The sequence below is a fragment of the Eretmochelys imbricata genome, chromosome 10, assembly GCF_965152235.1.
Source record: "Eretmochelys imbricata isolate rEreImb1 chromosome 10, rEreImb1.hap1, whole genome shotgun sequence".
In the NCBI taxonomy this organism is placed as follows: domain Eukaryota; kingdom Metazoa; phylum Chordata; order Testudines; family Cheloniidae; genus Eretmochelys; species Eretmochelys imbricata.
The window spans coordinates 76,749,979-76,774,029 of record NC_135581.1 but is presented as its reverse complement, the minus strand read 5'-3'; the positions used below and the strand labels follow the sequence as shown (position 1 = coordinate 76,774,029).

Genomic DNA, 24,051 nt, shown 5'->3' with positions numbered 1-24,051 from the left:
CCCCAAAGCATTTTATGGTGCTGACAGCAAGATCAATCCAGGGGAAGAAAGACAGGCCTTGCAAATGTTCTTGTTAAAATTCAGTGGCGGCATGAGTTAGTCCCACAGCTATCTGGCAAAGACCTCAGCACTGACGTGAATTTATGTGGAATGATTCTTCCATAGTGATCCCATTGTTATTGTAAAAGTATGTGAATTAATTTGCAGAAAGCAATCAGTTAGCCGATTTAGTTATCATTACAGACCAAAAAACATCATCAAAACAACATTAATAAGGTTGCAAAGTCAAGCAATCAAAAGATAGGTCATGCCAGTCCCAAGGTTGCCCGTGCTACCTTAATTCTTCCCTCTTATGCATCTGTGCTGTGCATTGAATGAGGCAGGGGTTGTGTGGGAAAGATAGTGTGTGTGAACACGTAATTAAAGATGATCATCCTGCATTCACAGAAGGCGGCACAGGCAACCGTAAATATGCATTTCCTGTCTTTCGAGTGCTTGACTTCATAGCCTTAATATTCGTGAGTCCTAATTTTGGAAAAATGCACAGAGATATAAAAAGTAGACAAATAGGGTTGCCGAAGGTGGCATCACTGGTACAACAAAGGGGTGGAGGCTGATGTGAAAAGAGATGCGTTTGGGTAAGTAGAGAAGGGCAGACTTATGCAGGAGCCAGTGGAGGGATTCAGTACAGGAGGGGTGTGACATAGTCAAGTTACCATCCAAGTAGAGAGGACTAGGACAATGGAGTAGGGTCCAGGAGGCCGCCTCTCTCTCTCTCTCTCTCTGATTAAAGGTGGTATGTCCAAAAGGTTAGAACATAGATCAGGGAGCCAGAGCATCTGGTTTCTACTCTCAGCTCTGCCATGCACTTGTGTGACACCCTGGCCACGTTTCATCTCTCCACCTCAGCTTCCTCATCTGTAAAATGGAGCACATCATCCACTGACTTCCAGTTCCCTTATGATGCCAACTGACGGCCCTGGGCCTGGTTTTCAAAGGCATCAACAAATCGGGTCCCATTGGCAACCATTTGTCTCCATTGCTGACCCACCAAGACAGCTGTATTTTTGTAGGCTAATACAATTAACAAAGCTCAGGTCAGTGCTTGTGAGAAGTGGAAATATAACATTGTTGGTTGAAGGAGTTCATCTGTGGGACTAAAGTACAAGAGGAGATTAGACTGTTCCAAAGTCTAAGTGGACTCATTTTCAGAGCATGCTGCAAAACCAGACTGTTTGATAAAGTTTTGTCTCTGCAACCATCTCCTGAAAGAAATAGAGAGAGCCCATGACACAGGGGAAAAAAAATACAGCAGTACTTCTTAGGTTTCACCTACTATTCTCAGGTCCTATCTGGGACATGAGCGTTGAGATCCTGTTTGCATGTGCAGTGCTTAAGTACTGTAGGCATGGGCATTATAGAAAATCCTATGATAGAATAACACCTGCCTGATGATTCTGGTTGGGGCTTCCTTTATTCATGTTTGTAGAGTGCTCTGAGACCCTTGGGTGAAATGTGCTATTGAAGTGCAAATTACTCTTTTAATCCTTTCCTCATTCTGATTTTGATGCCTAGAAAAATCCAGTCTCCTTTTAAACACAGTTAATTAAAAAGAGTTTGCAAATTCAATAGTGATTGGAATTTGCGGTTTAAGCCAAATACATGCACAGCGTGCGGTTAGAAATGGAAATAATAATCATGAAAAGAAAATCTGGAGGTAAAGTGAGGGCATTCGTCTCCTAGCTGGGTCTGCAGGAGTGAGTCATAGCTCCAGGTGACTCTGATGGGGCATTTGGCTGTGTGGGGATGGTCTCGGCCTCTGTGGTTGCATTTCAGCAGTGCTAACGGTTATAAGAAGCGCTGGTGGGTATTTGTGTATGTCTTCAAAACAGAATGTCATAACACTTCCATCTGAGGATCTCCTGTGAGGCAGGGAAGTATTATGGTCTCGGGGGGCACTGAAGCAGAGAAAAGAATTAAGTAACTTGTCTTAGGTAGCATATGAGACAGGAGACGAGCTGGAGTTAGAACCCAGCTCTCCTGACTGTCATGAGTTTTAACTACTAGACCATGCTCCTTCCAGTATGTACATTATGCATGTATGTTTTATGAAGTTATGTAGGAGGAAATAAGGACAGGTGAACTTCAAAAGGCCCCAATGATCAGATAAGCACCCAAAATTGTTGTACTTTCTTCAGACCTGCTGGAGCCTCTCAAACTGTCCAGTAAATCACATGAGAATGTGAGATGTTCTCCTGTCAATGCCACGAGAGGCACGTTTTCTCTCTGGTATCAGTGAAAGTGCAGGAAATCACAGAAATTCAAGAGGCTGGGAAGAAAAAGTGAGATCCGTGTTTTTCAATCTTTGTTAAAGGTTTGGGCAGAAGTTTGGCTCAGTGCCATTCCTGCTAAGAAACTGGATCCTGGTTACTAAGTAGATTAAAATGGTCCCTCCCGTATAATTTTGAGGGGATATTTAAGAGATTTTGACCATCAATTTATATTGAGTTGAGAAGTTGTTGTCACGAGGTTACATGTTCATGGCCAGAGGCAGCGAACTATCAGCATATAGGCTGTGCCTTCAGGGCTCACTGTGAGATGTATTTGTTTGCTCCCACTTTTGACTGAACTTCAGGAGAATCAGAGATGTCCCAAGATGTAAATCTGTGGAAACAGATGGAAAATCTCCCAAGGAGACCAGGATGGTTCAATTCCAGCAGTTCAGTCTGGTGCTAGGGAGAGGGACTGGCCATGAAGGTAGGAGTTGGATCCGGACTTCATGGACGTTATGGAGGCTACAAGTTGTGATTTTGGTTCAGGCCAATCTCCGGTAATAGAGCATGGTCGAGGAGGATTGTTAGCAAGCAAGGTGTCTTGTGATGCATTTTTTTGTTTTGTAGTTGACAATGTAGACCCTGATCTCATTTTGCAGTGCAAACCCTTTGGAGTGAATCTGGGTAGCACATAGCTCCAGACACATTGTTCATTCCCCACACCCTTTCTTCCAAACCCCCATACACCACTGTATGACGAATGAGACATAAGATAGATCATGCTTAAAGCTAAGCATGTGCTTAAATGTTTTGCAGAAACAAAGCCTTAGACTAATGGCTAATGCTGTGGTACCTGTAATCTGTGCTATTTGGGGGGTCCAAACCTGCTTCCAATGATCTCAAGCGTTGTAGGACTGGACCTAAAGTTGGTTGGAAATGCTGGCAGCAGACAATACCCACCCCAGAGCTGCTCATTTTATTTTCTGACATGTCTGTTGTAAATCTATTGTGGAATGCTTCTCTTTGTTTCAGTTATTCATTATTCAGCCATGGATAATTGCAAGCATGTTTTCACAGTTAGGTTGCCCTTTCAGTTCAGCTCCAAAACAGTCAAAACGAAACACTGGCTATTTCATCATATATCTTTGTACGTCCTAGTCATGCTGAACAGGGTTTAATCAGCTGTGAAATAACCAGTTCTGGTGGAAAAGAGGTGCTAGCTTTAGCCTGAAAAAGTCAGCCGTGTATGTCCCTCTCACTGAGGGATCTATAGTATAATTGTGTTAGAATTGTTGATATACCTAAGTGGTAGCTTGGTAAAGAAGAGGACATTAAAGTGGTTTTCTCAGAAGCATAACGGCACCTGTTTCAGTAACAGGGAATCAGCAACTAGTGATGACGTTGAATGTGTGGCTGAAAAGAATAGTGGAGATTCTGCTAAACAAAGAGGATGTGACTAGAGTCGATCAGGTCAGGGCAGTGATCATAGAATTTCGAGAACCTGCCTATTAGGTCATCTGTTAAATACATACAAACATACAGAATAGTTCCCTAAAGTATATGTGTAATTAGTGCTTTGTCCAGTTGTGTTTTATGTGTCCTGCCCAATTGCACTGCAGTGGGAACAGCATTGGAACCATTGATGATTGTATTAGGTTCATAACTAATGCTAAGTGAGATCAGAAAAGAGGAGGAGGAGAAGAAGAAGAAGAATACTATTGAGATTCAGCTGAGTAGAGTTTGGAGAAGGGTACAAATGCTGAGTGAAACTGAATGGGAAAAAGGAAGGTGCTTAAAGGGAATGAATGCTTCTGGGCAATATCTAGCAACAAGGGCTTTGAGCGAAAGGAGAAAGTTGTCTTGGTGGGGCAAGGCCACCATGGGTAATTATTTAGGGTCACAGATATGCTAGGACCATGGGGTACCTCAGTGAAATTAAAGCAGTTGTTTGGGCTTTACATCTTCAAAGAGCTACGGATGTTAACTCCAGGGGACTCTCTAAAGTATAAAACACCGGTTATAGCAGAAGGCAGGAAAAAATGAAAGACGAGAGAAACAGAACAAAAAGAGGGAAAAGGAAGTTCACATTGAATAAAAGAGTCTGACACTAGCAAAAAAAGTGAACCTTAGCTCCTGCTCCCAATCTTCTGAGCCGTCCAGCCAGCGGCAAAGTCATTGGTCGACGGAGAGCTCTACAAATAAGATGGAAGATGAAGACTTGGCCACTTCGCACAAGCCTCTCTGTTTGGACCCATTTGTTCAATAGGTCATTTTATTTTTGAGTCAGCAAATATTCCTCCCTTGAGCATCTTATGCTCAAATAATTGGTTAGTCTCTAAGGTGCCACAAGTACTCCTTTTCTTTTTGCGAATACAGACTAACACGGCAATTACTCTGAAACCTGTCATTTTGAGCTTTGAATTCCTTTGTGTAAGATTTCCCCCCCCCACTGCCATCATGATTTGTTAATGTTGTTAAAACCTTTTTTTTTTTTTTTTTTTTTTGCTGCTTCATAATTTAAAGGACTTCCTGACCCTCATCCCCAGGCTCTATGCATGGAGTAACAAGGTATTTTCCAGTGAAGAAATTGAACTGACTATTTTTGGTATTGCATCCTGGCAGTCAAATACTCGTTCTCTTCCCCCCACCCCCCAGAGTCTCTATTTTTATTTAGTTACAATATTTTCCCAGGATATAACCTCACTAAAATGGGGGGAAGAATATCCATTTTGCATTGCATTCTTGACTCCGTGGTAAGTGTTTCCACAGTTCTGCTCAGGGCGTTTCCTTAAGCATGTCTGCGAAGTTCCTAGTGAAATGACATTCTGTCCTGGTCCCAGAAACTTCTTTATTTTAAGCAGCTTATACAGCTATGCTTCAAGACAGTAGAGTTGCAATGAATAGGCACACAGCAGTCAGTCATTTAGAGACACCCAGCCAAGAAAATATTAGTTTAATCAACAGCTTTGTGTCTTTGCCAACTCTCTCTTTCTTTTTTGAAGACTTATTCTGCTGAGTAAGCCAAGGATATGTTAAATAGCTGGCCTGTAATGAGTTGGCAAAGCTTGTATCTGCTTCCTGCTGTGAGGGCTCTGGTTTCATACACCATTGGCTTTGCTGGTAATGGCCATGTACACCCAATGACACACAACCCTAGGCGCTCTACGAACACTAATTATGCAGCCTCCACGGTACACCACTGACGCAGGAAATATTAGGTTTGCTAGCATCATATACCAACTAAGCATTTGTTTTTGTACAGGGGTAACAGTCTAGCTGATGTATTTACTTTTCACCTAACAGTTGGGTTCTGTTATAGATCAGGCTGCATGCATGGCCAACTGAGTTTTTCTGGTACCAGTTTAAATTATAGAAGTGCCCAGAAGTGTGGTAATCTGTCTGATGAGCAAGCTCACGCTTCTGTTTCTTTTAAAGCCTGCCTGAGGTTCATAAATCTGTGACACGAGCTTAATCCAAAATCCCATCCTGCTTGAAGGAACCTCTATCTGGTAACAGGGTGGCAGACGGTCTAGTGTAAAGAAGTTAACTTCTATAAGCGTGGTTCCACTTACTGTCCTGTGATAAGAGGCTGCATTTTGGCAGGGGAAGAAGCAGGGCTGTGCTGCATTTATCCTTCCACTCTTCGGCCAAACGCTGTACGTGCAGATAGAATTCTGCAAAGAGGGGTTTACTTGACGGTTAAAAACATTTTCTTTGTCCTCATTGTACCTTACCCTCCTTCAGAATCTGACCCTACGTCTGAGCTGGAACTGAGAAATTGGATTTGATTCAGGAACAAAACCATAGGAGTGGGTTTGTCAATGGAGTTTGAGTCCCTGCTTCCAAGGGAAAAAAATTGAATCCAAGGCTCTGGTTTTGGTCCATCATTAGTTAAAACGAAGAAATTGCTGACCATCATCACCTGTCCTCACTGCCCCTTTCGTATCTGCAGAATCCTCCCCTCCTTCCAGGTTAACAAATACAGAAATCGATGTAGTCAGCATATTTGGGCCTCCCCTCCCTGCTCCAGAAACTCACCGTAGGTCCTGATTTCACCCACATTCCCTCTTTAAAAATGTCAAATATCCAACCTCTCATATTATTTTTTTCCCCCAAGCCAGCTGCCACTGATTTCAGCTCCGGCTTCTACAGACCCCTAGACTGTTTTTCAGCAGCAGCTTCTCTGCTAGATGCATGCTTATACAGACGAGATTGTCTCCAGTGAACAGCAACTACCTGTCAGCCCCGACTTACTTCCTGTGTGCTGTGATTTGCCAGATTCACTCCAGGATTAGTTGATGAAAGTGCAGGTTTTGTAAGCTATTGTTTTTGATGTTCATATGAATTATAGATGTTACAGTTGGAAAAGACCCCTGGGTTGGATTGTTCCCCGCAGAAAGCTGTCCAGTCTAATTTAGGCTTGTGTCTTTAAAAGTGCATGGTTGGAAAATGAGTTTTTCTATACAAAACACAACAAGTACTTTAAATAGACAAATTGAGCTCAGATTTACACTCCCCACACTCCCTTAGCTTCAGTGGAGCTGCCTGGTGTGTAAGTTGGGGCAGGTTTGAACACACAAGACAAAATTCATCCCTGTTGTTAACTCCGTTGTGATCATCAGGGATGGATTTGACCTGTACAGCAAATCACCCCAATTTGGTGTTTTAAAAATATACACGGAGAGTCTAATTTTCAAATATAAGCACCTTAACAGGCTGTTCATATCCTGCCTGGATACTTAAATCAGTACATATCTCATAAATTCCCATTTGCTGTTTTTTGAGCACCCATGGTCAAGACTGGGCATCAGAAGCTATATTATACCTCTCTCTCACATTTTCGTTCTCTTTCTTTCACAGTCACTCACTCAAGGGTAAATTCTCAAAAATGCTTTTGGAGGTGCATTTTTTACCTGCAAAATTTTACCTGTATTTTTACACCCACAAAATGAATTGCAGATACACATCTGATTCCCTGCTCCTCTAACGCCAGATAGGCCCCCTTAAGTCAAACACGCATGCAAATTTGGCAGGTGCAAATTGCTCCCACCAAAGGAAGACCGCCTTTTTGAAAATATGGCAATATATGCTGCTGTTTGTGCAGAAATTCACCTCAGCTGCCACAGATGAACATGCCCTTCAGCAGGTCCTGAAATTAGGGCTGGCAAGCGTTTAAAAAAATTAAACATGATTAATTGCACTGTTAAACAATAATAGAATACCGTTTATTTAAATATTTTTGAACGTTTTCTACATTTTCAAATATATTGATTTCAGTTACAACACAGAACACGAAGTGTAAAGTGCTCACTTTATATTTTTTTATTTCAAATATTTGCTATAAAGAAACAAAGGAAATAGTATTTTTCAATTCACCTCATACAAGTACTGTAATACAATCTCTTTACTGTGAAATGTAGGATTATGTAAAAAAACAAACCTGTATTCAAAAACAAAACAATGTAAAACTTTAGAGCCTACACATCCATTCAGTCCTATTTCTTGTTCAGCCAGTTGCTCAGACAAACAAGTTTGTTTACATTTGCAGGAGATAATGCTGCCTGCTTCTTGTTTACAATGTCACCTGAAAGTGAGAACAGATGTTTGCATAGCACTGTTGTAGCCGGCGAGATGCGAGATTTACATGCGAGATGCGCTAAAGATTCATTTGTCCCTTCATACTTCAACCACCATTCTAGAGGACAGGAGTCCATGCTAACGAGGGGTTCCGCTCAATAGCGATCCAAAGCAATGCAGGCCAACGCATGTTCTCTTCCATCATCTAAGTCAAATGCTACCTGCAGAAAGTTGATTTTCTTTTTTGGTAGTTCAGGTTCTTCAGTTTCTGAATTGGAGCATTGCTCTTTTAAGACTTCTGAAAGCATGCTCCACACCTCATCCCTCTCAGATTTTGGAAGGCACTTCAGTTTCTTAAACCTTGGGTCGAGTGACGTAGAAATCTCACATTGGTACCTTCTTTGCATTTTGTCAAATCTGCAGTGAAAGTGTTCTTGAAATGAACAACATGTGCTGGGTCATCATCCAAGACTGCTAGAACATGAAATATATGGCAGAATGCGGATAAAACAGAGCAGGAGACATACCATTCTCCCCCAAGGAGTTCAGTCACAAATTTAATTAATGCACTATTTTTTTTAACAAGTGTCATCAGCATGGAAGCATGTCCTCTGGAATGGTGGCCGAAGCATGAAGGGGCATACGAATGTTTAGCATATCTGGCATGTAAATACCTTGCAATGCCAGCTACAAAAGTGCCATGCAAACGCCCGTTCTCGCTTTCAGGTGACGTAAATAAGAAGCCAGCAGCATTATCTCCCATAAATGTAAACAAACTTCTTAGTCTTAGTGATTGGCTGAACAAGAAGTAGGACTGAGTGGACTTGTGGGTTCTAACGTTTTACATTGATTTGTTCTGAGTGCAGTTAAGTAACAAAAAAAATCTACATTTGTAAGTTGCACTTTCATGATAAAGGGATGGCATTACGGTCTTGTATGAGGTGAATTTCTTTTGTTTCTCATTTTTACAGTGCAAATATTTGTAATAAAAATGTGTACAGTCTGTACACAGTGCTCACTTTATATTATTTTTGTCATTGAAATGAATATATTTGAAAATGTAGGAAAACATCCAAAATATTTAATAAATTTCATTTGGTATTCTGTTGTTTAACAGTGCGATTAAAACTGTGATTAATTGTGATTAATTTTTGAGTTAATCGCGTAAGTTAACTGCGAATAATCGACAGCCCTACCTGAAATCTTTACTCTGTTTACTGAAACAGCCTTACACCACTTTGTTTTGCAACACACATTATTACTGCATGCAGTAAATGTGAATATCGTGATCAGAAACACATTCACCATTTATTGAAAAACACACCTGTACCGTTTCCAGAAAGCTGTCATCAGCTAAATGACATGCAAACCTCACTCGTCAGCTGAAGGCCCTCTAAGAGGTATCTGGTTCTGAAGATAACAGACCTTTTTTGTTTCACTGTAATTTGTCTTCATAGTAAGATGTTCAAGCCAAAGGTTTTTTTGAAGCAGAGGTATCTCTTTTCAAGTTGCTTATTACTTTTTTCATATAGAATTTCTAGACAATATTAAAAGCAAATTTGGAATCATTAGCTCTGAGGTTTATAGGCAAACAGACACCCCCCACCCGAAGAATTCCATTTGTGGATTGGTCTGAACACATCATTTCCAAATTGCTTTGATACCAAGCCATAGTCTGCAGTGTTTCTGTTTGATATCAAGCCTCTCCATGCAGAACAAGCAAAGGAGACTGGGTGATGACTCTGTGCGCTGAGTTTTTAAATAGTTTCTGAGCAGCCAAAGCCGAATGACTCCAGGATTATAAATTATTTTTCCCAGCTGCTCCAGTATGAACAGTCCCAAGAAAATAAGGAGCTGGGAGGCAGAAGGAGCAATTACTAGGTACAAAGTGCCCTTAAGGAGAAGGGAGTGAGACTGATCCACACAGAAAGTGACTGTGACGTGGATGTAATTGAAACTTTTACACTGTCCTTGCAGATATCTCCAGCTGAAGCAGTTTTGTTCCTGGAGACTGGGCCTAGAGTATGTTTGGTGGATTACAACTAGACTTAGCAGAATGTGGGAGCACACACCTGGCAGGCAAGCTCTTTTGGGTTGAAAAAAATACATATTCTGCATGCTTGTAAGCGCAAAAAAAAAAAAAAAAAGGGGGGGGGGGTGAGGCGGGGAGAGACAGCTTGCTTAAGTTTGGTTTGGGCCAGCGCAATCAGCTTTCACCTTGGTGGGTCAGTGTAAGAAATGCATCCAGTGTGGCCATCCTCTTTCATTGTGCTGAGTCAGCAGCCCTTCGTGATTGACAGCCAGCCCTAGGCTTTGATAGGATTTGAATCAGGCGCTAGCAGAGAGAGACCCAGGACTGGAAGAGCAGGGAGTATTTTTGGCAACTCTGTAGAGTGCCTACCAGGCCTGGCCCCAGTGAGTGCTATATCAGGCTTTTGCATCACAAGCTGTACATGCTGCCTTCCAGCTTCCATGGCAAAAGACCTCATTCTTTTGAAATGAAAAACATATAATGAAGGGCAGGATCTGTCATGCAGCTGAATAAACTACGGCTTTCCATGCTGCAATTCACCATAGGCATGTGTGTGTTCTCACTCTCTGTTGCTGACTTCTTGGTTGTTTGAGTAGATAACCATATAAAATGTCTGGTTGCTTCATTATTGCAGAGTGACGTAAACTTGGTTAGGAAAACAAGTGTCAGTAGTCATGGCTCCCTTAGGATGGTGTCTCTCTTGATTAAAAAAACAACAAAAGCTCGACCACTTCTCTTGGAGACCTTGGTCGCAGATCCCATACATACAAAATGGCTCTTTGCTGCTAATTAATAAGATTTAAATAGGTGTCAGTTCCCTCCAGGTTCCCCAAGGCACCTCCTGATGTGTTCCATTGATGAGGTACCTTTGATTTAAGTGCCTGTACTTAGGTGTAAGAAACAGGAGGTGAAAACCTTTTAATTAATTCAGTGGTCTTAACGGTTGCTTTTCTTGCAAGCAGGTTGCTCATGTTCTTCCATTACCTACATCCCAGCTCCACTAACTCCGTGTGCTCTCCCTAGATTTTACCTCCTCTGCCTGACTCTCACTTGGACTCTCTTCTTACCACTCTAGCTGTTTCTACTTCTCATCAGTTACTTTGGGTACATGCTTTTCCCGAGCCACTAACTTGTTGTCCCCATCTTGCATTGCCTTTCCCAGCTCCCATGATTCTTCCAGGCCTAATGAGCTGCCCCTCACCAGCACCTGCCTCTGCCATGTCTTTATTCTAACCTAGTTGGGAGTCTTGTAACTTGCCAGATTTCAGAATTTTATAGTGAAATGTTAAACATATTGAACCTGGTTCAGAAGTCAGCATTTTCCCTGTGACATAGCTTCAGTTTCAAACATTAATAAAAATTCCTAATATTGAAATACACTCAGGACTCGACTGCTCAGGGCTTGATAATGGGATGTAGAGTCTCCTGCTTCTAGATTGCTGGTTCAAATCCAGCTCAAGTCAGTACAGGTTGAGAATTGTTGCCATCTCTGATCCATCGTCTACAGCCAAGCTCTGCGATACAACCGCATTTGCTCCAACCCCTCAGACAGAGACAAACACCTACAAGATCTCTGTCAAGCTTTCTTACAACTACAATACCCACCTGCGGAAGTAAAGAAACAGATTGATAGAGCCAGAAGAGTTCCCAGAAGTTACCTACTACAGGACAGGCCTAACAAAGAAAATAACAGAACGCCACTAGCCGTCACCTTCAGCCCCCAACTAAAACCCCTCCAACGCATTATTAAGGATCTACAACCTATCCTAAAGGATGACCCAACACTCTCACAAATCTTGGGAGACAGGCCAGTCCTTGCCTACAGACAGCCCCGCAACCTGAAGCAAATACTCACCAACAACCACATACCACACAACAGAACCACTAACCCAGGAACTTATCCTTGCAACAAAGCCCGTTGCCAATTGTGCCCACATATCTATTCAGGGGACACCATCACAGGGCCTAATAACATCAGCCACACTATCAGAGGCTCGTTCACCTGCACATCCACCAATGTGATTTATGCCATCATGTGCCAGCAATGCCCCTCTGCCATGTACATTGGTCAAACTGGACAGTCTCTACGTAAAAGAATAAATGGACACAAATCAGATGTCAAGAATTATAACATTCATAAACCAGTCGGAGAACACTTCAATCTCTCTGGTCACGCAATCACAGACATGAAGGTCGCTATCTTAAAACAAAAAAACTTCAAATCCAGACTCCAGCGAGAAACTGCTGAATTGGAATTCATTTGCAAATTGGATACTATTAATTTAGGCTTAAATAGAGACTGGGAGTGGCTAAGTCATTATGCAAGGTAGCCTATTTCCTCTTGTTTTTTCCTACCCCCCCCCCCCCGATGTTCTGGTTTAACTTGGATTTAAACTTGGAGAGTGGCCAGTTTGGATGAGCTATTACCAGCAGGAGAGTGAGTTTGTGTGTGTATGGGGGTGGGTTTTTGGAGGGGGGTGAGGGAGTGAGAGAACCTGGATTTGTGCAGGAAATGGCCTAACTTCATTATCATGCACATTGTGTAAAGAGTTGTCACTTTGGATGGGCTATCACCAGCAGGAGAGTGAATTTGTGTGGGGGGGTGGAGGGTGAGAAAACCTGGATTTGTGCTGGAAATGGCTTTTAGATAAGCTATTACCAGCAGGACAGTGGGGTGGGAGGAGGTATTGTTTCATATTCTCTGTGTATATATAGAGTCTGCTGCAGTTTCCACGGTATGCATCTGATGAAGTGAGCTGTAGCTCACGAAAGCTCATGCTCAAATAAATTCGTTAGTCTCTAAGGTGCCACAAGTACTCCTTTTCTTTTTGCGAATACAGACTAACACGGCTGTTACTCTGAAACCTAAATTGAGTGTGGTGATCCTGGCTCGGATCCCAGTGAACAGGCATGCACATCACAAAACCCATCACCACAGCTGGCACCTTTATGGGCAAGAGAGAGGCCAAGGATTGACTGGGCCATGGAGACGGCTCTCCTTTCTTACCCTAGTAATGACCACTCCACTTTGAGAACCAGCATGGGGGAAGCTTTGCACTGCAATTGCTCAGGTTGTACGCTTCCTATAGATAAGCAGAGGGTTTCATTCCCGATGCTTTCCATCTGACACTGCTCCCCGCTTACCCCACTCACACACTGAAATAGACATGGAGATACACAACAGCCCCCCCTGTGTGTTCTGTGGTTGCGTGTGGTGGTAAATCTCAGGTCCCCAGGGCATCACTGATTTGCAGCAATATAGTCCAACCAAGGATCCCACCACAAATCTCATCAGATGACCTGATGACTGCGGTTAACATCAGGTACTCATTGTGAGGTTATGGCCACCTGGGTCTTGGGGCTTTCTGGAGGCAGGGCTTGGAGATCCTCAGCTTTGTGCAACTTGCAGTACTGCACACAGCTCTTGGCGCTCTACTGTGGTCTTGAAGATAAAACCCGTGTGTTTATAAATGTAGGGAGACAAAATACACTTTCCGATCAGTCGAGAATCGGTGGCGGAGCCAGCTTTGCAACCGGGGGCAACGGTCATTGGGTGCTCCCCCACACCAGCCTGATGCTCCTGGAGCCCCTGCCTCCCCCACCCCATGAGCCGAACCCTCCCAGAACCCCAACCACACCCTCTCTTCTTACCTGACCTTCCCTGGTGGTGAGCCCTCAGCCCTTGGGTGATGGGTCTGCCGCACTTCCCAGACCCAGCTGGTTCCTGGAGCTGAGAGGAGCTGCCACCATGGTCTCAGCAGCTGCCTCCAGCAGTGGGAGCAAAAGGGGAAGCATATCACAATCCGATTCCATTGTTAGCAGTTTGGGGACCTCTTAGGGCCCTGTTGCGTTGTCCTTTTTATCCAAGGAGAAATCTGAGGCTGATGTCCTTAGTGCAAAGAGTTAAGTGAGTATAAGGCAGAGATTTAATAAATGAATAGGAAGACAGCTGGCTAGAATTGAGTGTTGCTTATTTTGAAACCTAACCAAGATCTAGCTGACCCTAATTTACTTGCCTACAAATGGAAGGGTTTGGTTTGCATGGAGATGAAATGAAGAAGCTCTGACTAGCAGCTAGTTGAGGCACTTGTTTGCAGCTGACAGCGTGTGGAAGTTTCTGGTGTTTGTCCCACTCTTCCCTTGGCCACGGCTTCCCACTTAGCCCCCAGCCCCTTTCAAAAACTTGTACTTGCTGCAGTACATTTCTATCAAACTTTCACCTCTCCTCCATGTCTCCACCCTTGCCATGTCAGAGAGGAATGAGTGGAAATAATCATAGGGAGTTCTCAAATAGCCTATTATCAACTGCAAAGTTACAGCTGTTCAAAAACATGTAAACCATCACTTACGTTAGTTCCTTCCACTGACCCCCGGCATTATTTTAAGTCTCAGATTCCATGCTTTTAATAGGAAACCTATTGAGAGCCAGAGTGGTTCTGGTGAGCACTTGTGTGCACGCTCTTAAGAACTTTAGGGTCTGATCCAAAGCCTATTGAAGTCAGTGGGAGCCTTTCCACTGGCTTTCATGGGTTTTTGCTCAGGTTTTAAAAGAATAACAGGAATCTTTGGAAAGTGTACCAGGGACAAACAAGATGTGCAGTTGAGCTCTATTAACTGTCTAGAGCAGAATGTCAACGAGCAACTTGAATAAAACAAGAGCATTCGTTTGGTATTGCTACAGGGAAAACAAACTCAAATTAATTACACGTAGAGAAATGTGGTTACATGATGAGTTGGTGGAAGAGGTGAGGAATAGAACTTTGGAGTCCTGCCTCCCACTCCCCTGCTCTGACCACTTGTACAACGCTTCACCATAGACTGTAGTATATAGAATAAGGTGTAGACTTTTGAGAGGTGTTGGTTTTGTAATAGGATGGAAAATTACATGTCTTTAATTCCTAGTTCCGATACTTTTAACGTTTGGTTCTGCAGAGCAAATGACTGTGTAATAGACAAGTTGAAGTTTTGTGATTCCCAGTGAAATTTGCTCTGTTATTTTTTATAACTGCCAGACCTGGGATCTAAAGGTCAAGCTGCTTCTTTCTGGGCTCATGCATCCTTGCCAGCAATAATTATTCTGTAGGCCAAACTCTGCTACCCGGTGCAACCCTATTGTCTTTAAATATTTTATTATTGGTGTCATAGAGTGCCTAGAGGCCCCGTTCAGAATCAGCACCCCATTGTGCTGCACTCTGAGCAAACTCAAGAGCTAGGACATGTATAACTGAAGGCCGAATTTCGCTCAGTATTTAGAACTTGGTTAAGCAACTGTGTGCTGATGCATGATCCGGAATTGAATCTAGCTCAGTCTCACAAAACTATGCTGGTTCTGCAATGCTAACAAGAGTAATGTGTAGCAAATGTTTACTTTTGGTGATAAATTAGCTAGATGCGACTCTGAGTACACACAAGGGGCAGAGCTGTTGAGTAATATGGTGCCATTTTAATAGTCCCTTTTCATACTGAAACCACATTTATTCTCTGTTTTAAAGAGGTTTCTGTTCATTTAAAAGTAGAACCCCCTCTGCAAAATATTTCATTGGACCGATTAACTTCTTTAATTCCCTGTGAAGTCTGAATGGCAGGTAAGATTAGTTGCTTACAAAGGAAATGCAAAATACTGAGTCAGCACTTGTACTGCTGATTAGTTATGAACACACAGCGCTTCCCCCTCTTTCCCCCCCCAATTTATTTCTATTAAAAAGAAAGGGAGCTAGTCATTAGTGAAAAGAACCAGCATGGCATTATATTTACTACGTGTTCAGGAATAGCTCTTCCCTTTGATGTACTTGAGAACGCTTGAACTTCAGAAAATAGTGTGTGAGCATGAGGGGTAGGCCTTAGTACTTTAGGTCATTTAATCCGTTCCTCAAGTGAGTCATTGTAAGGTAGAGTAACTGCTGGGAAAAGTTTCCCAGTGCCAATTAAAACAGGCTCCAAAGGTGTCGTGGACTTGTATTCTCCTAGAAAACCAGCACTGAAAGGTTAGAAGCAGTTGCTTTTGGAGCCTTGAGGCCAGATCCCGCACTGGTGTAAATCACCATAGCGCTACTGACTTCAATGGAGCTCCATCGATTTACCCCACCTGAGGATCTAACCCTTTATGCCTAGAACTTGCTAAACAGTTGCTGTTTAAAATCCAGGTTTTTTCCATAAACATGTCAATTAAAAAAAAAGTGCAAAAAACCTCAAACTTTAAAGCGATCTTGGTTTTGAGTCATTCTGTGTGGGGATTTGACATATACACTGCAGAACCGAAGCTGAAATTAATTAATTTTAGCCTTTACAGTTCCCTTAGAGAAACTTCCCAAATGCAATCAGGTTTTTTTAAATACTTTAATAATAAAACCAAAGACAGGAATGTCCTAATTAGTAACTGCTACTTGTGTTTTTTGTCAAAGAAAAGATCCCATTTGCAACATATGCTAAGAATAAATAAATAAAAATTAATGAGAAAACTAAAATATATCTTGGCTAAATGGCTTCAGGTGAAACCCAGTTCTTCACACATTGTAGCAAAAAGCTGACCACATCCTGGCTTAGGCAAAGTGTTGTCGGGAAAAGAGGCTTTAGTAAACAAACGTGTCTGCCTTGACTGAAACAGCCTATTGGCTCCCAGGATATCAGTTTAAAGGATTGCTTATGCTACCATATATTTTCCTATTTCGGGGCCAGATTTTCACCTGGAAATGATGGTCCACACTGGAGAGTTTGAGGACGAGCCCAGTGCAGTGGGAGGCCCCAGGAGGGATTCTGGCCAGCTCAATCAGAATCCCTCACTGGGAGCTTCCAAGTATGCCACCTATTATAGAGTCGTGCCGTCTCCCTTCTCAAGGCACCCAGCCATTCTGCACAGTGCAGTTGTGGGCAGGGATTATCCCCACCCCCTTCTAGCTTGCTGGCCCCTACAGAGGCACTAGTAGGGAACAGTTCATGCTCTCACCCAGGCTTGGCCCAGACTCATTTGGCCCGGGCTCAAGTGCGGGGAAGGTCTCTCTCTCTCTCTCACACTCACACACACACACCCCACCCCCCCAAAGTTCCCTATAGGGTTGGGCACTATGGAGCCCTGGATTTGATTTTGCACAATATCCTGGGTACAGTTGCATGAGAACAGATTAGAGAGGGACTCTTATCTCTCTGATACGCTGCCAAAACAGGCATTCCTCTCTCTCTTTGCGGCCATGTTGCATGGTATACGCCACTCTAAATTGTCCTATTTTAGTCTTTATTTTTACTCATTAGAGTCTTCAGTTTGCTCGGCTCCCTCCAGACCCCGCCATAGGCAGGTTCCTGGCCATTATAGTGTAATGACTGTCACAGCACAAGTGAGAGTTAAACACGTCTTGCTCCCGCTTGTGTGCCGCAATATGTACAAACGTTGGTTTATGTTCCTGACCCACTGCAATCTCCTTGCAGGAGAAAGGGCTTCCTTCCCCACCTCTCCTCATTCACTTACTGTCTAACATCCCTCAGCTTTGAGTTCGTTGCCATCTTTTTGAGCTGGTTGGACATTTCCCAAGGGAACATTTTTCTGTCGGAAAATGCCAGTTTGTTGAAAGCTAAATGTTTCATTAGAAACATTTCGATTTCAATGAAATTTAATTAAAAAATCCCCAACTCTAAATGGAGCATTCCCATAATGTTCTGTTCTGATCTTTTTGGAATGGCATATTTTGATTTTCTATTTCAAAACAACTTTGTTTTTATTTATATTCTACAATACGAAATTCTAAAGAGTCGGTATCAGAATGAAATGTTTCTATTGATGTGAAATTTTTTTTCCAGAATTTCATGTTGCAGGAAGCTTTGACTTTTTTTGTTTTTGTTCTGCTTTGGAATGGAAAAAAAAATTCAAAATCACATTGTTTTCTGCAAAATGGAAAATTCAGTTCCTGCCCCTCTGCGTGGTCTTCCCTCACCATCAAGCCACTGTTGGCCTCACTCCACATGAGGAGCTCCAAACATGCCATCCTGCCAATGCTCCCAGACGAGGCGAAGTTGCACATAAATGTCAAAGAGCTCCGAGCAGTCCGGCTGGTGTGTGGAGTCTTCCTGTCCCACCTGTCGGGGAAGGTATTACAAGTCCTGACAGACAACACAGCCTCAATGTTCTGCAGTAACAGGCACGGGGAGCACGCTTATCGGCTCTGTTAGGAGGCGCTCCGTCTGTGGGACTTCTGCATCAGCCACGAAATCCACCTAGAAGCTTGTCACCTTCCCGGCATGAAGAATATGCTGGCAGACCAGCTCAGCAGGGACTTTTCCTCTCACCACGAGTGGTCTCTCCACCCAGAGGTAGTCTGCATGATCTTTAAAGGTTGCGAACTCCCCCAAGTGGACCTGATCGTCACCAGACAGAACAGGAAATGCCATCGGTTTTGTTCTCGACAGGGTCTGAGCAAAGGCTCCTCTCTGATGCCTTTCTCCTGTAGTAGTCAGATATCGGAGGGAACACGTACATCAGGCTTCCACTCAGCAGGGTCCTGGCAAAGATCAAGAGAGACCAAGCGCAGCTTGTCGTGATTGTCCCAGCATGGCCTCGCTAGCATTGGTTTGGCACGCTTATGAGCTTGATAGCGGGCCCTCCCTGGCCCCTGCCCAACCGACAAGACCTGCTGTAACAGGAGCACAGTCGGCTCCGATACCCCAATCTCAAGTTCCTCCACCTCTCGGTGTGGATGCTATGTGGCTGAACCCGGAGAAGTGGACTTGTTTGGAAGGAGTCCAATGGGTCTTCCTGGGAAGTAGGAAGCCTTCAACCAGACTGACTTACCTGGCCAAGTGGACGAGGTTTTCCCACTGGGCATCCAAGTGTGACATCTATCCCTCGTGTTCTTCCATGCAGGCTGTCCTGGACTACCTGCTCCATTTGAGGAACCAGGGCCTGGCACACTCTTCCATTAGAGTGCATCTCGTGGCCATCTTTGCTTTTCACCTGCCGATCCAAGGACAGAGAGTGTTTTCCCATGATATGACATCAGATTCTTGAGAGGGCTCGAGGGACTCTTCCCACAGGTATGGGTCCTCTCTAGGCTCACCAGCCCACCCTTTGAGCCGCTGGGTTCCTGCTCCTTTTCCCACCTGTCATGGAAGGTCGCGTTCCTGGCGGTGGTGATGTTGGCAAGATGCGTCTCTGAAATTAAAGCCTTGACCCCAGAACTGCTATACACGGTCTTCTACGAAGACAAAGTTCAGCTGCGGCCCCACCTGGTCTTCCCGCCAAAGATGGTATCCACCTTCCATATGAACCAGGACATCTTCCTCCCCGTGTTCTGTCCCAAACTGCACAAGACCAGTGAAGAGATGTGTCTTCACATGCTGGACATCTGAAGGGCCTTGGCTTTTTACTTAGAACGTACCAAGCCTTTCCACAGATCAACTCAGCTCTTCTTTGCTACATCAGACAGGATGAAGGGCCTTCTGGTGTCCTCACAGAGGATTTCCAATTGGATCACCTCGTATATAGGGACCTGTTACGACCTGGCAGGGGTTCTGCTGCCGCCAATTGTCAGAGCCTACTCGACGAGAGCTCAGGTGGCCTTCCTGGCGCACATCCCTGTCCAGGACATCTGTACAGCTGCAAAGGGGTCCTCTGTTCACACGTTTACCGCTCATTATGCCATCACTCAGGAGGCCAGGGAAGCTGCTGGGTTCAGCAGCGCTGTGTTGCAATCTACACGTCCGTGAACTCCTACCCGCCTCCAGGGTACTCCTTTGGAGTCGCCTAATATGGAATGGACATGAGCAAGCACTGGAAGAAGAAAAGACAGTTACCTTTTCTGTAACTGGTGTTCTTTGAGATGTGTTGCTCGTGTCCATTCCATAACCCACCCTTCTTCCCCCCTGTTGGAGTTTCTGGCAAGAAGGAACTGAGGGTGGGGGGAGCCGGCAGCACCCCTTATACCGCGCCATGTGGGCGCCACTCCAGCGGGCGCCAGAGCTGGTCCCCTAAGGATACTGCTAAGGGGAAAATTTCTGGCACCAGTGCATGTGGTGAGCACACACACCTAATCTGTGCAGAGTTACCTGTGGCCAAAACTCAGTGATTCCTTTCCAATAAGCTAGCGATGATAGACCTTTGGCCTTTGTGGCGATTTAGACTTTACCCAGGTGAATGGAACTCAGAAAGGGCCAGATTTTAATCTCAGATAAGCAGTACATGGATCAGTGTGTTTTAGACCAAAGGTTCTCAATCTTTTTTCATTTGCGATCTCCTAACAAAATGTGAATGGAGGTGCAGACCCCTTTGGAAATCTATTGTCTGTACATATAGTTGAATTCTGTTCAGTCAGTTTTCACGCTAAGTTTTTTGTGGACCTGTTAGACATAGTCTGCGCAGCCCCAGGGGTCCACGGACCACAGGTTGAGAACACTGTTTTAGACAATCCAAGGAACTGGAGAGTAGATAGAGGTTTAGGGCCACAATGTTTAAATTAATAAATTTTGCTCCTAATGAGCATTTAATGATAATGGAGTAATGTATGTTCGGATTCCCACTAAGCAAGCTCTACAATGTACAGGTAACGCACCCTCAAAGCAGTGCTCAGTGAAACCTAGCTTAATCATCAGCACCATACCCCAGTACACCTGATTTTTGATGCATGACTTTGAGAAGATGATTTGTGCCTGTGTAGGTCCGCAGCAGGACTCTTACGTGGAGTCATGCTAGGCTCAGGCGTTAGAAGCCTGCGCAAAGAGTCAGGGTGATTACTTCTGAGTCAGGCTGGCATGCATTCCCCCCACATCTCTGAGCATGATATAAAGGATGAGAGACTGTCTCTTTTGGACTGGAGTGAACCAGGGTACTCTGAGTCCCTGGAGGGAAACTTTACGCACGGCCAAGCTTAGGTTGAGGTTTTTATGATATGTTCCTGTTTTTGACTTCTTGCCTATGCCAAACCCTCTGAAAGGGGGAATAAGAAAGGCCAGATTCCACCACCCCAATGCCCGTTGCATAGTACATTACAAACCAAAATCCACAGGTTTTTCTGAAGGGCTGAGATACTACTCAGTCTGAGTAAAGGGGTCAGAAGTGACTGTAACTTATGGTCTATGGGCTTTGCTGAGGACAGGTTTGGGATTCAGTCACATTATAACCACAATCCTATACTAAGGGGTCACCCTCACCTTCCATGATCATCTTGAGAAGGTAGCTGCAAGGATAAAAATGAAAGCCAACCTAATCCAGAAACTAGTAGGTACAGCCTGGGGTGCATGAGCATCAGTGTTGTGAACATCTGCAATAGGACTTGTATATTCAGTAGCTGAATATTGTGCACTGGTATGGAGCAGATGCAGCCACACATGCCTTGTGGATACCCAGCTGAATACAGTGATGTGGTGCATCACAGGAACCCTTAAGTCAACTCCAGCACCATGGCAACCGGTTCTGTCTAACATCGCTCCTCTGCTAATATGCCGAACTGCTGCGACATTCCGCGAAGCTTGGTGAATCCAGGGAAACATGTCTTCCTATCCACCAAGACCTTGACAAACCTCCCTGCAACATCTTGAGTCCCACAAGCCTTTCTGGGAACTTTCGCTTAGCCTCATGCAATCAGGCTCTGATTAGGAGGAGGCTTGGAAAGCAGATTGGGCTAAACTAGACTTAAAAAATAGGTGCCTTGTGCTGGATCCTACACAGAAGGTTCCTGGGTTTGACCTTCCATGGTCACCTTGGTCAACTCTGAACCGAATCCGAACCAACCGTGATAGATGCAGACATCTAACGTACAAATGGGAAATCAAGGACTCCCTGGCGTGTGAGTGCGGCTCCTCACGACAGACCATCAAACATATCCCCTCCCACTGCGCAATTTATAAATATGAAGGAGGCATCACTGCAATAAATTCTGCTACTCGTGAGGTAGCCATCTGGCTCTGCCAGCTTGAGGTGAAATTACAGTTGCTGCTGTACACCAGCCATATGAAAGAAGAAGATTCTTGTTCTGTGAAAATCTACTGGGAATCTATTGACTTTTGTGACCCAGATGGGCCAAAGAATGAAGGCAAACATTCAGAAAACTTGGCTTACTTTTCTAAGTCAATATTGCAGAAGATCGCCATGTCTCTGAAGGGCTAAAGTCAACTTACCTATGCTTTTTACCTGCTTTTCTTTTATCACATTTAAATCTTCCTTTTTCATTTCCCAAGACTGCAAGTTTTGTAGGGGACAAGTTTCAGTAGAAGAATACGGCTGGCTCTGCTCTCATAGTTGGTGTTAAGATGCATTTTTATTTATTTATTTTATAAAAGTAACATTGATAAACCATCTTGGGTGAAATCCTGGCCACCATTGAAGTCAGTCGCAAAACTCCCATTGAGTTCAGGAGGGCACGGATTTCACCCCCTGTTTCTGAAGTTAGAATTGCTGCTAGATTGTTAAATTATTGGTGCATGTCAAACAGAATATGCTTGACGTTAACATTTTTCCTGTGTTCAAAACCCACAAAGGTTAAAAAACATGCATAACCATGAGCTTCTGATTCTAAAAATTATGCTAAGTGTAAGATTGTTAGAAATAATAACATCCCTGGAGATAAACCTAAAATAATAGACTCAGCCATGTAATTTTCACTTTAAGCTAAAAATAGCATAAATGGTGGTTTAATCTAAGCCATAATTATCAAGCTGCTGAAGCTGGTTTCGGTTCATCAGAACTGGAAATTTATGCCGCATTTAGGTTTTGAATATTTGAATCCCAAAACTGCAAAGAAGCAAAAGCAGGGGAATGAGAACTGAATATAAAAACCAATAGGCAACTCTGATTTATAGAGTAATGTTGCATATTGGGAGTCCAACATCATGATAGGAAATAAAGGCCATCTTGCTGTGTCCAGCAAGCCGGAAGCTTATATAGTAAGATGCTCTTCTCCTAAGGAATAAACTGATAATCATCTGAGATTTCAATTATGAACTTGCAGTTGGCAATTCTGAACCTAATGCTGATGACTGCCACTTTGCCAGCAGAGTGACACTTGACATCACGTGGGGCACCATTTGCGAAAATCCGTTATCCAATTCCTATCCCATTTTAAGATGGGTTTAGGAACCAAAGGGAGGACATTGAGATTTTAAAATGTTACTTATCAAATCTTATTAAAACAGGCTGGAACTTGTTTTCTCTCATACATTGAGTGGTTAAATGGTCTAGTAGTCTGAGCATGGGATTGGAAATCGGGATTTCTGGTGTCTGTGCATGGTTCTGCCACTGACTCATTGTGTGAACTTGAACTAGTCACTTATCCTCTCTTTTTTACAAGAGGAAAAACTCAAGCAACACTGTTAATAATACATGGCCTCACAGGTGCATGACGGGGGAAAAGTTTTTGTGAAGCTCTTTTGAGATCCTCAGGTGAACGATATTTTAATTTTTCAGTTGTGTGTGTAAATATGTGTAAATGTGCACTGTTTGTTTAGATGAACTACCATGGGCCAAATGATGCTCACATTTACATTCGGTTGGGGCAGGGTTTGTGTCTTTGTATGCGTTTGTACAGCACTTAGCAAAGTGACGCCCTGATTCTGGGTGGGACGTCCAGGGACTGCTGAAATAGAGATATTTAATAATACTGTAAATTTGGAGTAACCCCTTTTATATCAGTGGAGTTACTTCAGATTTACACTGGCACAAGAGCAGAACTTGGTTCCATGTTTAGTAATAATTGTACTTCAGTATTCGTTGACCTTACTCAACATGGTTTTAGTTAACCTCATTCACTAGTTCTGAGCAAGTAATGCAAAGTTTTCCACAAATATTCCTTTTGATATTCTGTGCTTCAGCCAGGCTACATCCTTTTTGAGCGTTTGCTTTCCATGAACCCTTGAATGACTGAGTTTTACGGGGAAGCACATTTCAGGTTGCATGACCATTCACAGAAACCACTTTTTGCATCCGTGTGCGTAAGAATTCATCCAGATGTACTTATGGGTTCATCTAATCAGGGAACAGAAGCAGTTCCATATAATTTCTCCGAGGTATCTCTCCACTAAAAATCACTGGTGGAATTTAGAATATTTCTATCAGACCCCATAGTGAAGTGTTTGCCATCAATCCATGGAGCAAAACAATTTTTAAAAAAATTTGCAGCTAAAATAGGTAAATTCAAGGAATTTGTGATTTGCTTATGACATCGAAGGTAAATTTGTTGGATAAATTATTAATTG

General features: G+C 43.4%; 1 protein-coding gene across 1 annotated transcript in view; it reads left to right on the top strand.

Moving 5' to 3' along the window:
* The window catches only part of ADAMTS17 (ADAM metallopeptidase with thrombospondin type 1 motif 17), a 251,846-nt gene that overhangs the window by 93,137 nt on the left and 134,658 nt on the right, over nucleotides 1-24,051 (top strand). The gene's annotated exons all lie outside the window — the stretch shown is intronic.